Raw genomic sequence first — 13238 nt, 5'->3', positions numbered from 1 at the left:
GCTGGTACACTCGGGCACCAGGGATGGTGGTGTCTCAGAATCCTTGGGTTCAACTGGCATCTCTCAAATGTGGCTAAAACTTCTGACGGGTGAGGACGTCAGGCCCCTCGCAGGGAGAGAGAGTTTTATTATTGACACTCTCGCTCTTCAGAGCTTGCGTCTGAGCACTGAGCTCTTTGTGTAGCCTCCTGTTAGGGGGCAGAAGGAAATCGGGCTGACTCGAGTGCAAGCTAGAACCTTTCGAGCTGCACGAGACCAGGGGCTAGTCCCTCAAATACGCAGTGAAGTTCAAAGGGATTAGAAATGGAACAGTGAATGGAAGATTGGCCAGGCCCAGGGGTGGCCAAAACAGGCCTGAGGGTCAAAATAGACCACCAGGGCCTGATCACCATCCATTCCGGCCTTCGATTCATTTGTTAAGGCTGGAGATGAAATCTATGAAAATGACCATTTTCTTTCGGTGCCACGGATCAAAATCTTATTACAGGATCGTTTAAAATAGAGAATGGGAGGGTAGAAGAGTGTCTGGGGGGGAAACCGGTAAATATAGAACGATGGTACCAAAAAAATAGCTCCGATGAGGAAAGCTTTTTAAAAAAGGAGTGGGGTTGTTTAGTCTGCAGAAAGATGTCTTCATGGTGATTTAATGACTATCTTTGAGTAAACACAAGAGTAACACTTTTTTCCAAACCACACCCTTCCCCGGAGTGGAGGCTGGGTCACAGTCCCGGATCTGAGGAACTGGCCGGAGCCCCTGCCCAGCGTCTGTGTGCCTCCGGACCTTGTCAGGTCCCCGGTGGAAAAGTAACATGCTCACTTCTCAGGGGGAGGGAGGTCCAGAAACAGGGCTTCTGGCTATTCCCGGAAGGTGAGATGCAGGGACACCAGGTTGTAAAACAACATGGTTATGAATCTGGGCTCTGGGGGCAAACAAGTGGAGTTCTTGTTCAGGCACGTAAGCCTTCAGCAAGTCACGGAGCTTCTCTGAGCCTCAGTTTCCTCATCTGCAAAATGGGGATAATAATGAGAACTTCTTTATACGATAAAACGAGATGACGCAGAGAATGAACTCAGGGGTACGGCTCTCTACCTGCCATCCTGTGATCAGCCCAGCTTGTGGCAATCTTTCCTGCTGTCCTGGCCACAGCCCAGTGGCTTGTTGGTCACGTGCTAGAACCATCCCAGGTGCTGCCTCAGCTCTCCCAAGGCCCCAAAGTGGGAAGAGCCCACAGAACCCCGCCCCCTCCAGGGATGACCACCTAGGACAGGGTTCCGTCCACGATCCCCGTGGTGCCATTTGCCACGCTCCGTGCCTCCCTCCACCTCTGACCTTGCTTTTCCCCTCTCGGCTTCCTCTTGCTCGGCCCAGACTCAGGAAACTCTGGGACTTTGTAACATCCCCCGATGCCAATTTACGTGTGAAAAGAAGGCCACACACACACACACACACACACACACACACACACACACACGGGACCACACAGTCACGACCAAACCCAGGAATGACTGTCAGCGCTTCCTAGGCTTCCCAAGTAGGAAAGACTAACAGTGCCCCTGCTTTAAACAGAAACACCAGGCAGGTGCCCTGGGCTCTCCACGGAGGACCAGAGAGGAAGCAGGCTCAGTTTATAGCAAGGCACAGGGTTGGGGGGCAGGCAGTTACAAGGAAATTGACTTCGAAGGTAGTTAAACTTCTAGAAAGCCTCACTCGGCAGGGCGAGGCTGCAGAATCTCTCTCTTTAAAAATAGAAGCAACAGCTATCTTTCGGACAGTTCAGATGCTGACCTGCCTGAAGGAAGAAGCTTAAACCATGTGACCCCTTGGCGCGCCTCAACTTCTGCTATTCTCCCAGGCATAAAAAAGAGCAGTTTTGACCCGTTGCCAGTATTTGCTGTTAACATTCAAAGAACTTTAAGAGGTGGTTGAGCTTCAGAAAACAAATGGCGGCCAGTGTGACTTTTAAGAACTGGCGGTCAGAGGGGACAAGTATGGGATTGTAATGGCTGGTCTGTACATACTGTGTACTCTGCTTCCTGCTGTTTTATAACTTAAGAAAACAGTTGTCTCTGAGAAGGGTGCTTTGAACAGACAGAAGGGACTTGCTCCGGAGAGGGTACCCATTTTTATGGAGTCTTTTCTGCCAAATGGAATTTGGGGTCTAGGGAAAAATTAAAATAATAAGTATGTGTATGATATAAAGAAGCACCAGAGGTCCAGGTAGATAGCCTCTCATTTCACAAGAGACGTCTAGAAAGAAGTCAAAAGCACATAGACTCCCAGGATGATTTGCATAATGCTGGCTTTTCTGTTCGCCCTATGAAGCAAGGGGGCCACCACTGCTCATTTAGTATGCTGTTTTTTTATTATTTGACTATCTTGATTCAAGTTGGGAACTGCTTCTTTTCGATAAAGCTCTGCTGACAGCCACTGTTTTGTTTTTTAAAAAAGATAAAACTAACAATCTTTTCCAGCTTTATTAAGATGTAACTGACATAACGTGTAAGTTTAAGCTTTACAGCATGATGATTTGATATGTGTGGGTATTGCAGGATGATCATCACAGTGAGATTAGTTCAGGCATCTGTCACATCACACTTGTGTGCATGTGCTGAGAACTTTTAAGATTGACTCTTTCAGCAACTTTCAAATACGTGTTAACTGCACGTCACATCCCAGAGCATATTCATCTTATAACTGAAAGTGTCTACCCTTTGACCACCTTCGCCATTTCCCCTTCCCCACCCCTGTCCCTGGCAACCACCAGTCGGCTCTCTGTTTCTATGACTTCAGTTTTTTGCATTCCACATATAAGTGAGATCATACGATAGTTGTCTTTCTCTGTCTGACTCATTTCATTTAGCATAATGCCTTCCAGGTCCGTCCATGTTGTTGCAAGTAGCAGAATTTCTTTCTTTTTTAATGGCTAAATAATATTCTATTGTGTGAGACACACACGAACACACACACACACACAATTTTCTTTATCCATTCAGCTGTCGACAGACACTTAGGTTATTTTGGTATCTGTGCTGTTGTGAATAATTCACAGGCACTCTCTAATGTAGCGCTGAGAGCTCACTGCATGTAAGTCAGGACACCCAAACAGTGTCAGATATTCAGATATGCAGATTAATAAGACCCCTAATGTTCCTTCTGCCACCATGGCCTGTGAATTCAGGGTAATTCTGGCAAAATGGCCCCGGCATCACCAAGTCAAATAGTTTTGAAAACTTCTCTTGTTTCAATGACATCAAAGACTGTGAGAGCTAGAAGGGACCTGAGCGGGCACTGAGGCCTAATTGTGTCTTAGACGAAGCCAGAAATAGAATGAAGAGGCTCTGATACCTAATCCTATATCCCTCTCTGTTATCCATCCTTCCATCTGTCCATCCATCCAGTCACCTCTCCATCTATACCATAACATCTACTCATGGTCCATACAAAACTCCGACCTGGCTTCAGTAGCCTCGTGTTTGAAATAAGGTTTGGGCTTAAGTGACCTCTCGCATTTGTCCCAGCTCTGAGATTGTCTAGAAAGGGGAAACGGTAGGGCAGCATTGCAGGCACAGAGGCTTCAACTTGAAGCACTTGTGCAAACAAACAAACAAACAAACAAAAAACAGAAAGAAAGCTTAGCCCATTCAATCTGCCACTCAGGTACTTAAGACAAGGACGAAGAGTTCAAGAACACACCATAGCTGTCTGTTGGCCAGGCCGATAGGATAACTTGTTGTTTCAGACCAGTAGGGAAATTATTCATTGTTGAAAATTAAATTTATTGTGAAGAAAGAGCACTATCAGGGGGTATCACCTCTGAGATCAGTTCCTACAAGAAAGATCTATTTTCAGTTCACAGGTAGAATCCTTAGTAGCTTGTTAACATGATGAAAGGTAGTCTTCTCTTTAAGCCCGAAAGAGAGAGTGAAAAGATTCTTCACACACACATATACACACGCACACACAAAGGATATCTGAGAGTTGTTTTTATGTGTGTGTTTTTTTTTTAATATTTAGAGGACCTAATGAAAAAGTCTAGCTTGCAGCCTGTGTCTGTAATATGACAATATCGAAATATCAAAGCACATTCTCTGCAGATATTTCATGAGATAATTTGAATACATGAATTAGCTCAGTGCCACGGAGGAAGATATTTTGCTAAGGTGGGGTTGAGGAGAGAGAACAGTTGGGACCCTATCTGACTCAGTGGTGGCAGGGGTCCGGGCGGGGGGTGGGGCGCTAGTGAGTGGAATGGATAGTCATCCTGACATCATGAGCCATCACCTGCCCGGGCAGAAACCTGTTACATCTGGAACAATGAGTAACCTAATGAAAAATTGAAAAGATGAATAAAACAAATATTGGCCGTTCCTGGGACAACTTCTGCCCTGGGGTTAAAGAGTCTTTCACAGTCACCGCGTTGTGCTTGAGCTCTTGAGATTCACGATCGCGGGTAACGAGGCGGCCGGCACTGTTACGTAAAAACGTTAGAATGTGCTGTTTTCCAGGGCACTAGTTTTCTTGCCAACGAATAGGGAGAATTTAACAGAGAGTGTTAATTAAAAGAGGTTGACTGACGGGTCTAAGTCCCCATCACTCCATTGCTTTGTTAAAGACTGCTGACATTGCGTCACCGGGATAGAATTTTCTGTGATTTTGAATAGAAATAGCATACCCATATAGATAAAGAAAAAAACAGCATCTTTATATAATAAATGGTGAGCACATTTCAAGTGAAAAGAGGCGTATATGCAAGGTCCCTATAAACTTACGGTGGTAACAGACCTAAAAGTACTTGAAACCAAGTTTAGCTAGAAAAGTATGGGATGAGCTAGAAATGTTTACAGATTGCTCTTGTGGTGGACTAACATACAGTTATTTTTTTGAAATATCATTTTCCTTTAATAATAAAAGCATCTAGTAATAATTAGTAATAATAGTTCACAGTGCTAACTGTTTGCCCGACACCGTCCAAAGCACTGGCATATAATAGTTGGTTTCGTCTTCACAAGAACAGGTAAGGACGTCGAAGCAGAGAGAAATCTAAGCCCTTGCCAAGGTCGCAGGTTAGCAAGCAGAACCGACATGCAGTCCAGACAGTGACTTCACAGACGCCGATGTCTGATTTTAGGAACTGCACCAGCTCCTCCTTGAGCGTCATCGTATTGAAATTTCTGTTTCGGAAATTCTTTTTTAGGAGAGTTTATCAATACGATTCTGGTTCACATACAGTTGTCTTTGAGAAAGCAGAACCTCGTGGCCTTGGCTGGGGTCGTTTTGTACGGACAGGAAGGAATCGGAATTCTCCCTTGGGCAGGGCTCAGTGAAGTATATGCTGGGGGCAGGGGCATGAGCCAGTACGCAGCCACACTGTCGCACGTGCGATGGTTTGTTCCGTGTCTGTCACTAGGGTCTGCTTGGGGGCCTGGCATTGATAGGGACCTGAAGCAGAGATGGTGCATGACATAAGCCTCTTCCTCCAGTGCAGGCATGCAAGAATAATGTGACGAAAATGACCTCCAGGCGAATAGTCTGAGAGCATTTCTCCCTTTGGCAAATCTCCCTAGAGGGCCTGTGAGCACAGCGTGCAGCCCGCTAGGAGCATGAACCTCCTGTGTCATTCTTTGCTCCTCCTGACTGGCTAGTGGAATGCCAGACAGTTTGTAGATCAGTGATCTCAGGATTGCAATGATCAATCCATAGTCGCTTTGTCCGCTGGGACTTGCTCGAAGCATATCTTCCAGGTAACGAACAGTGCCCTGCCTCTTCCTTTAGATTCTTTTGTTCTTTCTAGTTGAAATCCTGACCCACAAAAGGAAAAGGACATCATCCTTTCTTCTTTCCCACCCAAATATATAATAGGAGACAGACAGAAGTTCAAAGAAGAGAAAATGTTCTATTTACTTGATTTCTTCTCCCTACTTTGAAAGGCATTTTGGTGCTAAATTGGACCCTTTGGGGTGACTTCCACTGATACTCTAATTCTCACAGTGCTAACCCACCCCCCAACTACCTGAAGATTTGACAAAAGCGGTTTTTAAAGCGTTAATAATAATCCTGCCAAACAGTTCCAGGGAATTTGAGAATCTCTTTCTCTTTATTATCTTTAGCAGTATAAAGCTGGACCAAGAAGAATTGTATGTACATAAAGATTTTCCTAACCCTTGAGCCGGCAGTGAGTGGATTTAATTCAGACTAAGGATGAGTGCGAATGTAAGATGAGCCTGCAGGGAGTACGCTGCTGCCCCGGAAGCAGTCATTACCCACCTTACCAGCTTGCTGAGACTTTGGCAGGCCTGTGACTTCTTGGTATCTAGCCCTATTTTATATAGAAATCACTCCGATTTTTTAGATGGCATTTATATTGCTGCAAAAAGAAAGAAAAAGTTCCTTCTAGGTACCAGCGAGAACCCCAGGAAATGATTTAGGACTTTCTAGTATAACATAGGAGACAGGAGAGAAGAAGCAGAATGAAACTCAAACCATTCCCGTGAATGTCTCTTTCCACTGGGACCGCCGCAAACCCATTTCACTGTCGTGAGGGGCATACCTGCGAGGTCGAGAGCGAAGCTAATGTTTCACGGTCCTTGCTAGAATTTACTATATGAAGCGCTCAAAGGAAAAAAGAAAAATCCCATCTGCATGAAGGTTTTAGATTCTTAATCTTAAAACATGTAAAAAAATAGAAATCTCTGGGTCCTGAGCTAGGGGGCCCGGGTTTCACTCCGGGCGCTCCGGGCCGGCGGGTGTGAACTCGGGCAGTTTCGTTCTTTCGTCCTCGTTTCTTCTGGCGTCAAACTGGGCAGTGGGATGAGATCACCTCTAGGTTAGTTCCCACTCAGAAGGGGTAGCCAAATATTGTCAGAAAAACAGAGCCATAGGTGCCCCATGAAAAGGGCCGAGAGGCTGACCCCCACAAGCATTCCTCGGTGACATCATCCTTTGTCACATCAGACGTGTCCACATGCACCCAGATTATTCTTTAGATATCTTTTTTTTTTTTGACATACATTTTTAAAACAACTTTTATCATTTGTTTTTAAAAGTATCAGGCTATGAGTAACTCATTCAGTTTCCCACAGCCTTGATTTCGCTGCCATCACCGTGTAATTACCGTCAGTGGTAGTGACGGTCCCCATTTGGGCACTTGCTTATGGGTGGCTGGCTTGGCTGAGCCTCCATGCAGAACAGTGTCGGTACTCACCGGGCTGGGAGGCTGAACGCAACAGCCTCTGTAGAAAGCTGAAGACCATGCCTGGCAGACAGGAGCCTTTGGAAGATGGAGCAATTATTTGCATTTAGGCTTATGATCCTTTGGCTATAAGAAAACTCTAAGCAAAAAAAAATTCAAGAATCCTATTTAAAAATTCATGAAGTTGCCATAATGTTGCATTATTTAGATCGTTCTGTTTGTTTGTTTTCTTTCTGTGTTTAAACCCAATAAAATCTCTTTTCTGGCATTTTTATGGACCTGATCCTAAGTCCCTCGTAGGTAATATGGTCTTGGCCCCAAATGTCGAACTTTGTGAAAAAACTCAGGGGTAAAATTCTGTCTGTGTAACATCGAAAGCCTGTACTCGAGCTTGTCACATGTGGGTCCTTTCCAATGTGTGCGGCAAATGGCTGTAGGACAGGCTCTGGGAAACTGTTCCGGAAAACTGACACCAAACGTGCCAGCGTCTCGTGGGGTCTGAATTTTTACACCAGAAGAATGCACCTTACCGGCCGGGGTGCCCAGCCAGACCCGTTTGGACACCATCAAGCTCCGCAGCAGCGGAGAAACGGGCCTTTCTAGACTTGTTCTGGATTTGGGTTTTGGTTTTCGCATTTGTGGGATATCTGTTTGGTCTGGCTCTCTCGGCCCCCGCCCCGCCCCCACGCCATTTCAGTGGCGCATTCCAGCGACATGGTGCTCTTTCTGCACAGCGTTAGAGACCTCCTCGGTGCATGCGCAGCACCTGGGTGGTCTGCTGCCTTCCCACCTTGTGGCCGAATGGAACAGCCCCCTCCTGGGGTGGTTGGGGAGCAGCTCAGCTGAGGTCATGGGTGCATCTAGTTGCGTTTTGGGTAGTTCTGAAGCTGTGGCCCCAGTAAGCGTGGCTGGCTCCCGCAGAAGCAGGTAGTCCCGGTTCTGGGCGCGCCGCTCCTGTGGGGGGTTGGTGGACCCACGGCTTGCGGATGGATTGTGGTTGGCACATCACAGCGCCTGAGGGCGTTATAACGCATTGGCTTCTCAGCTTTGGGGTGGATTCAGAGTTTTTTTCCACACATTAGCCACTTTCCATTTTTCATTTTGAAAGGGGGTGGGGGAACCTTTTCCTTGAATTTTCCCAAAGGCTTGGGTTTTTTTTTTTTTTCCCCTCTAAAGCTATGTAGCTAGGAAAGTCATTAGTAAGAATTGCATCCGGTGAGTCTCATAGAACCCTACAACCACACACACACACACACACACACACACACACACACACACACACACACACAAACACACACACACACACACACACTCCATATACCTGGAAGATCGGTTTAAATAAGTTAACTCAGAGCTACTCCCCTGGCGCTCGTGAATTTGTGCTCTCTCGTCCTTTCCCTGGTCTTTTCTTTCATAAATAATTTATTTTAAAAGTTTGCTATTTTGCTCTGAAAAGTTGGCAATGAAGAAGGGGTAAATTAGGTGTAATCTATTACTGGGCATTACGGCTGTATTACCAGACACATCACAAGACACTGACACTTGGTTGGATGTGAAATGATTTTTTCATAGCGTGACTTACACATGGTATATTTATATCAAGTTCCTGTACAACTAAGTCATGCCGTGTTACCAGGAAAATTTGCTCTAGCCAGTAGCCAGATATTCTGGAGATACAGTTATAGATGAAAGCCAAGGTAAAAAAAATACTTAAAGACTCAAAGAAAAGTCCTTTTCTGCTTGCCTTTTTTTTTTTTTTCAAAGGAATACAATTGAATTAATCTGCCAACTCCCTAGATCTCTATAAAGTACATTAATGGCAATACATTAGTTGGTTCTTCCATGATTTACATATACTCAGGTTCCATCGAAGCAAGTATTGACTAAAATTCAGGCTGTTATTGAAATCTTTCCGTGTGTTTTCAGATACCAAAATAACGAACATTTGAGATTCTGTTTAGTTTGTTGGTTTGGTTTTGTTTTTTGTTCACCATGGCTGAGAGAGGTCAGTCTTCGAGTCATTTGAGATAAAAAGTAAATATGTGAAATAAGGAAGTTCTCAAGTACTATGTACGTGTACAGCCCTTTTCCGATTTATTCCTGGTACCCCCTTATTCCTACTTCCCTCTGAAGGTTTTATGATTCTTCCGGTTTTAGAGAGCTGAGAAGAAAGAACCACAGTCACATCTTTGCGACGATTTCCAGTATTGCTAGTAGCCCGTGTTCCAAAAGTGAGGCAGAGAACTCCGAGCCTGAGGGAGTGAGAGAGGAGTTTGGAGCTGGGCCCACCTGGCCTCAGGTCTGATCCCTGCTACTTACTAGCTGCGTGTCGGTTTCCCCATCTGCAGAATGGGCTTAGTGACGCCTGCCTTGCTGACGGCGTGAGGATTAAATGAGCCCGCCTGAGCAGCCGGGCTAGAGGGCTGGTTGGCGGCCCCAGCTGGAGAGCTGGCTGCCCGTCGCGACCTCGCTTCTCCTCCGTGATCGGATTAGCCTCCCCAGGCTCGGTGTCCTCTATGCAAAACCGGGAGGACGATATTCTTCTCCTGGGGGCGTCTCATGCAGGTCGAATAGAGTAGCACCCGCGGAGACAGCACAGTGGCTGGCACAGACGTGCTCCCTAAATATTTGCTGCTCCTGCAGCGCATGCCCTGGACACAGGTCGGTCCCTTTCCCTCTTCCACGGCCCTTCCCAGGAACCCTGGAACCCGGCCCCAGCGGGGGCCACATACCTGCCAGTGCCAAGCTACTTAAACAAATGAAAAAAAATGTGGCAGATTGGGCCCTCAGAATATAATACAATAAGGGCTTTTTCTTCCCTTTTTTCTGCCACTCTACCTGTTATTAACCCCAAATACTGAATCAGTGAACTGACTTCAACAATGTATTTTTCACCAAAGCAAAACCCTGCTGCCCTGCTTCTGGGAAGGGAAGTGGTCTTTTTCCAAACAAAAATTTGACTCGAAACGTAGTTGTTTCTTAACCGATCGTTAGCACTCATGCTGCCGTGGGACCTGGCCAGACTCAGCATCTAGAAGCTTCTACTGGGTCATCTGTAAGGTGGGAATAGTAATATGAGCTCTGTCTACTGCAGAGTTGTTGTTTGGGGTGAACTGAGATAATATATATCAAGGTGCTTTGTAAACAGTATTGATTAGACAATAGAGTTATAATAGGTACGTAATTAGATAATAGAAAAATAATAACAAAAACATTAGTATTGTGTGTATTAGACAAAAATCTGAGGGATCTTAAAATATTATTGGTTTCTCGAAGGTAGATTTCATCTCATCCTGGCTTTGAGGATTGATGGGAAGAAAATTGTAGAGAAAAAATAAAGATATTTAAATCAGCCCCCACTGTAAACCCATACTTTTAAGAATGTTACATTTTGCTATTAGAATAGCTTAATATTTCCTTTACCTACTGCTATATACAATTCAAAACAAAAGACTGTTCAAAACAAAAAGCAGCAGCCTTGACAGTTAAGCGTTGAATTTTCTCTGATAATCTATTTCTTCGCAAAACCAAATACAGTTTTTCCTGTACAACCCTGTGATTCCATTTTCTTTCCATGAAAGGCTTGCAAAGCGTGTAAGGTCATAGTGCAACTCGTTAGCCTTATTCCTTTTTTTTCCGCCCGTGGCTTTTTATATATGCGGCTCGCCTGGGATTTCTGGGTTAGATTTCAGGGAGGTGAAATGTTACACCCTTGAGCCTTCATGCCAGGTTCCCAGGATGAGTCAAAACTGCAGCTGCTCAGAGGTGACAATCTTTCAAGGCTCCAGAGGCCGGCTTGCTGTCCTGTTCATTTGCAGACATGCCGCCGGCAGCAGGTTGGGAGAAACTCCTGCTGTTCCTTGGGTGATTCAGCCAGTCTGAAAATAAATAGGTAGCTGAGGGTAGGGAGAAAGAACTGGAAAATGCTGAAATTTGAGTCTTCTCAGGAGCTGCCGTGTTGAACTGAAAAGGAATTTTGAGCCCTGGGCAAGGGAGCGGGAGAGACCGCTGGCCTGGGAGTCTACATTCTGGCCTCCCTGGCTCCTTGAAGCTCAGCGGCCACCATCCCCTCTCAGAGCCTCAGTTTCCCCATGTGCAGAATGAGAGAGACAGAGGAGTTGATGACTCGAAGATCCTTATCAGCTTCTAAAAGTACAATTTGCTCTCTGTAGGAGGGAGTGCACTTCCCACGCACCATTTTCTCACTTGGAAAAGGAGAGCCGGCGAGGGGTGGGGGGGGTCCCTCTGGAGCTGCTGCTAACCTGGGGAGACAGAGACCCAGGACCGCGGAGATGGGGGAGGGCCAGGGAGAGGCAGAGGTGGCGCATCTCCTCCTTCCCCAGGCTGGAGAAAGAAAGAAAGAAAGGTCCACGCCAAGGTGACATGCCATAAGTAGGGACAGCCACCTTAACCAGATTTCCTATGGCTTCGGCACCATAAAAAAAGTAAAATAGAAAAGACAGCCTTATACCCACAAAATGCTCAATTGTGTAGGCCTCAGAGTCTCGGCGTGGCCACCTTCCTGCCTGGCCCGTCAGAGACCGTGGCGCTCATTCCTCAGCCAGCCGAGAAAGATGGCCTGAGTCCTGCTGACTGAGTCGGCGGGTGTTTCTGAGGGAGGCCGCCCCCTCCTTTGCCTCCTCGCAGTATTATGGGCTGTTCTTCATTACCTGCCTACCTATCTTCACAATCTAGCCGCAAACAGCTTTGGTTGACCACAGCACTTCCCTATTGAAAGTTAATACTGTTTGACTCATTCTGTGTTACTAACCTGAAGCCAAAGAAAACAAGCCGGAGAATAAGCGGCTTGTATGGAGTTTGGAAAGCTCTCGGAGGCCCCGCTTTCAAAATCCTATACAGTAGCTTTACTATATCTCTCTGCTGCAGCTGCAGAGAAAATGAAGGAAGCAGAAGTGGTTAAAAAAAAAAAAAAAAAAGTTGGGGTGGGGGAAGGGAGTGGAGTGGGGAGCCCCCCGCCCCTGAGGCTGGGAAAACACTCAGCATAATCTGCTTTTACACACCAGAGTATTCACACAGAAGAGGGACTGTTTACGGAGTTAAAAGGAGAGAGAGTTCAAAACATTCGTTGAGCAGGCGGGGATCCTATGCCTTCTCAGGGAGAGGAGCTGGGAAGCTGGCCGCACAGAGCCCGCCTCCCCGGGGCAGGGGCCCAAGGCCGAGACAGAGAAAGGGGGTGGTCTCTCCCTTTCACATCTGGAAAGGGTTTGGACAGGACAGTTGCCTGGGTTTACGAGGAAGGAAGTATGGACAGCCTTCTTTCTCGTCCTTCGTTCCGGAACTGGCTTGGATGTGGTCACCGGGGTGGGTGCGGGCACTCGTGTCTTGGAAGAAATAGAACTTTCTCTCCTAGTATTACCACCTGGCAGGTAGCGGGATCGGTGTTCTCTTCCCTGTGCTGTGGCTCTGCGGGAGTCGCAGGTAAATAGCCACTTGCCATTTCAGGAAGGACGCCCTCCCCGCAGATGCTCCTTCTCAGGTGGATAAAAGTTAGCCTGAGTCAGGCCACCAGCCCCCAAGTGACCTGAAGTCTTCTTCTCTGGACAGTGTGAGGTAGAGCTAATGGCCTGTTCAAAGCAACTACTAGTTACTGTTGGCTTTCTGTTCTACCAGCCAGGGCCCGCTCAGCCATCTCTTTAGGGACTTCGGCCGGCCCCTCAGTCTCCTGCTCCCATAAGGCCAGCCCAGAATTCGACTGGCATTTGTGACAGGAGGGGTGGGACTCGTGCCCCAGCCTGCTGCCAGGAAAGGCCCTGGGCCCAGCAGGCGGGGCTTTTCACCACGGGAGGAAATTTCCTTCCTTCCGGCAGAGACCATCCCACAGGCCGCTGGGTGCGCATCCCAGGATGGGCCTAGCCCAGGAAAGCGGAGGTCATTCACTCACTCACTCATTCATTCATCCATTTATCCAGTTCTACTGGGCACCACCCAACCTCGGAAGGACTCAGTTTACCCCAGTCCCGTCTGACCACGCTCAGTGCCTCTGCCAGTTAGCTATGCGTGGCATGTGCTGGTGCACGAGGGAACGGA

General features: G+C 46.8%; 1 protein-coding gene across 1 annotated transcript in view; it reads left to right on the top strand.

The window, feature by feature from the left end:
- The window catches only part of RUNX1 (runt related transcription factor 1), a 228218-nt gene that overhangs the window by 166253 nt on the left and 48727 nt on the right, over positions 1-13238 (top strand). The gene's annotated exons all lie outside the window — the stretch shown is intronic.

The sequence above is a fragment of the Pteropus alecto genome, unplaced genomic scaffold (genome assembly GCF_000325575.1).
Source record: "Pteropus alecto unplaced genomic scaffold, ASM32557v1 scaffold3, whole genome shotgun sequence".
NCBI lineage: Eukaryota > Metazoa > Chordata > Mammalia > Chiroptera > Pteropodidae > Pteropus > Pteropus alecto.
Note: the sequence above shows the minus strand (reverse complement) of the source record. Positions and strands in the feature narration are given on the sequence as shown.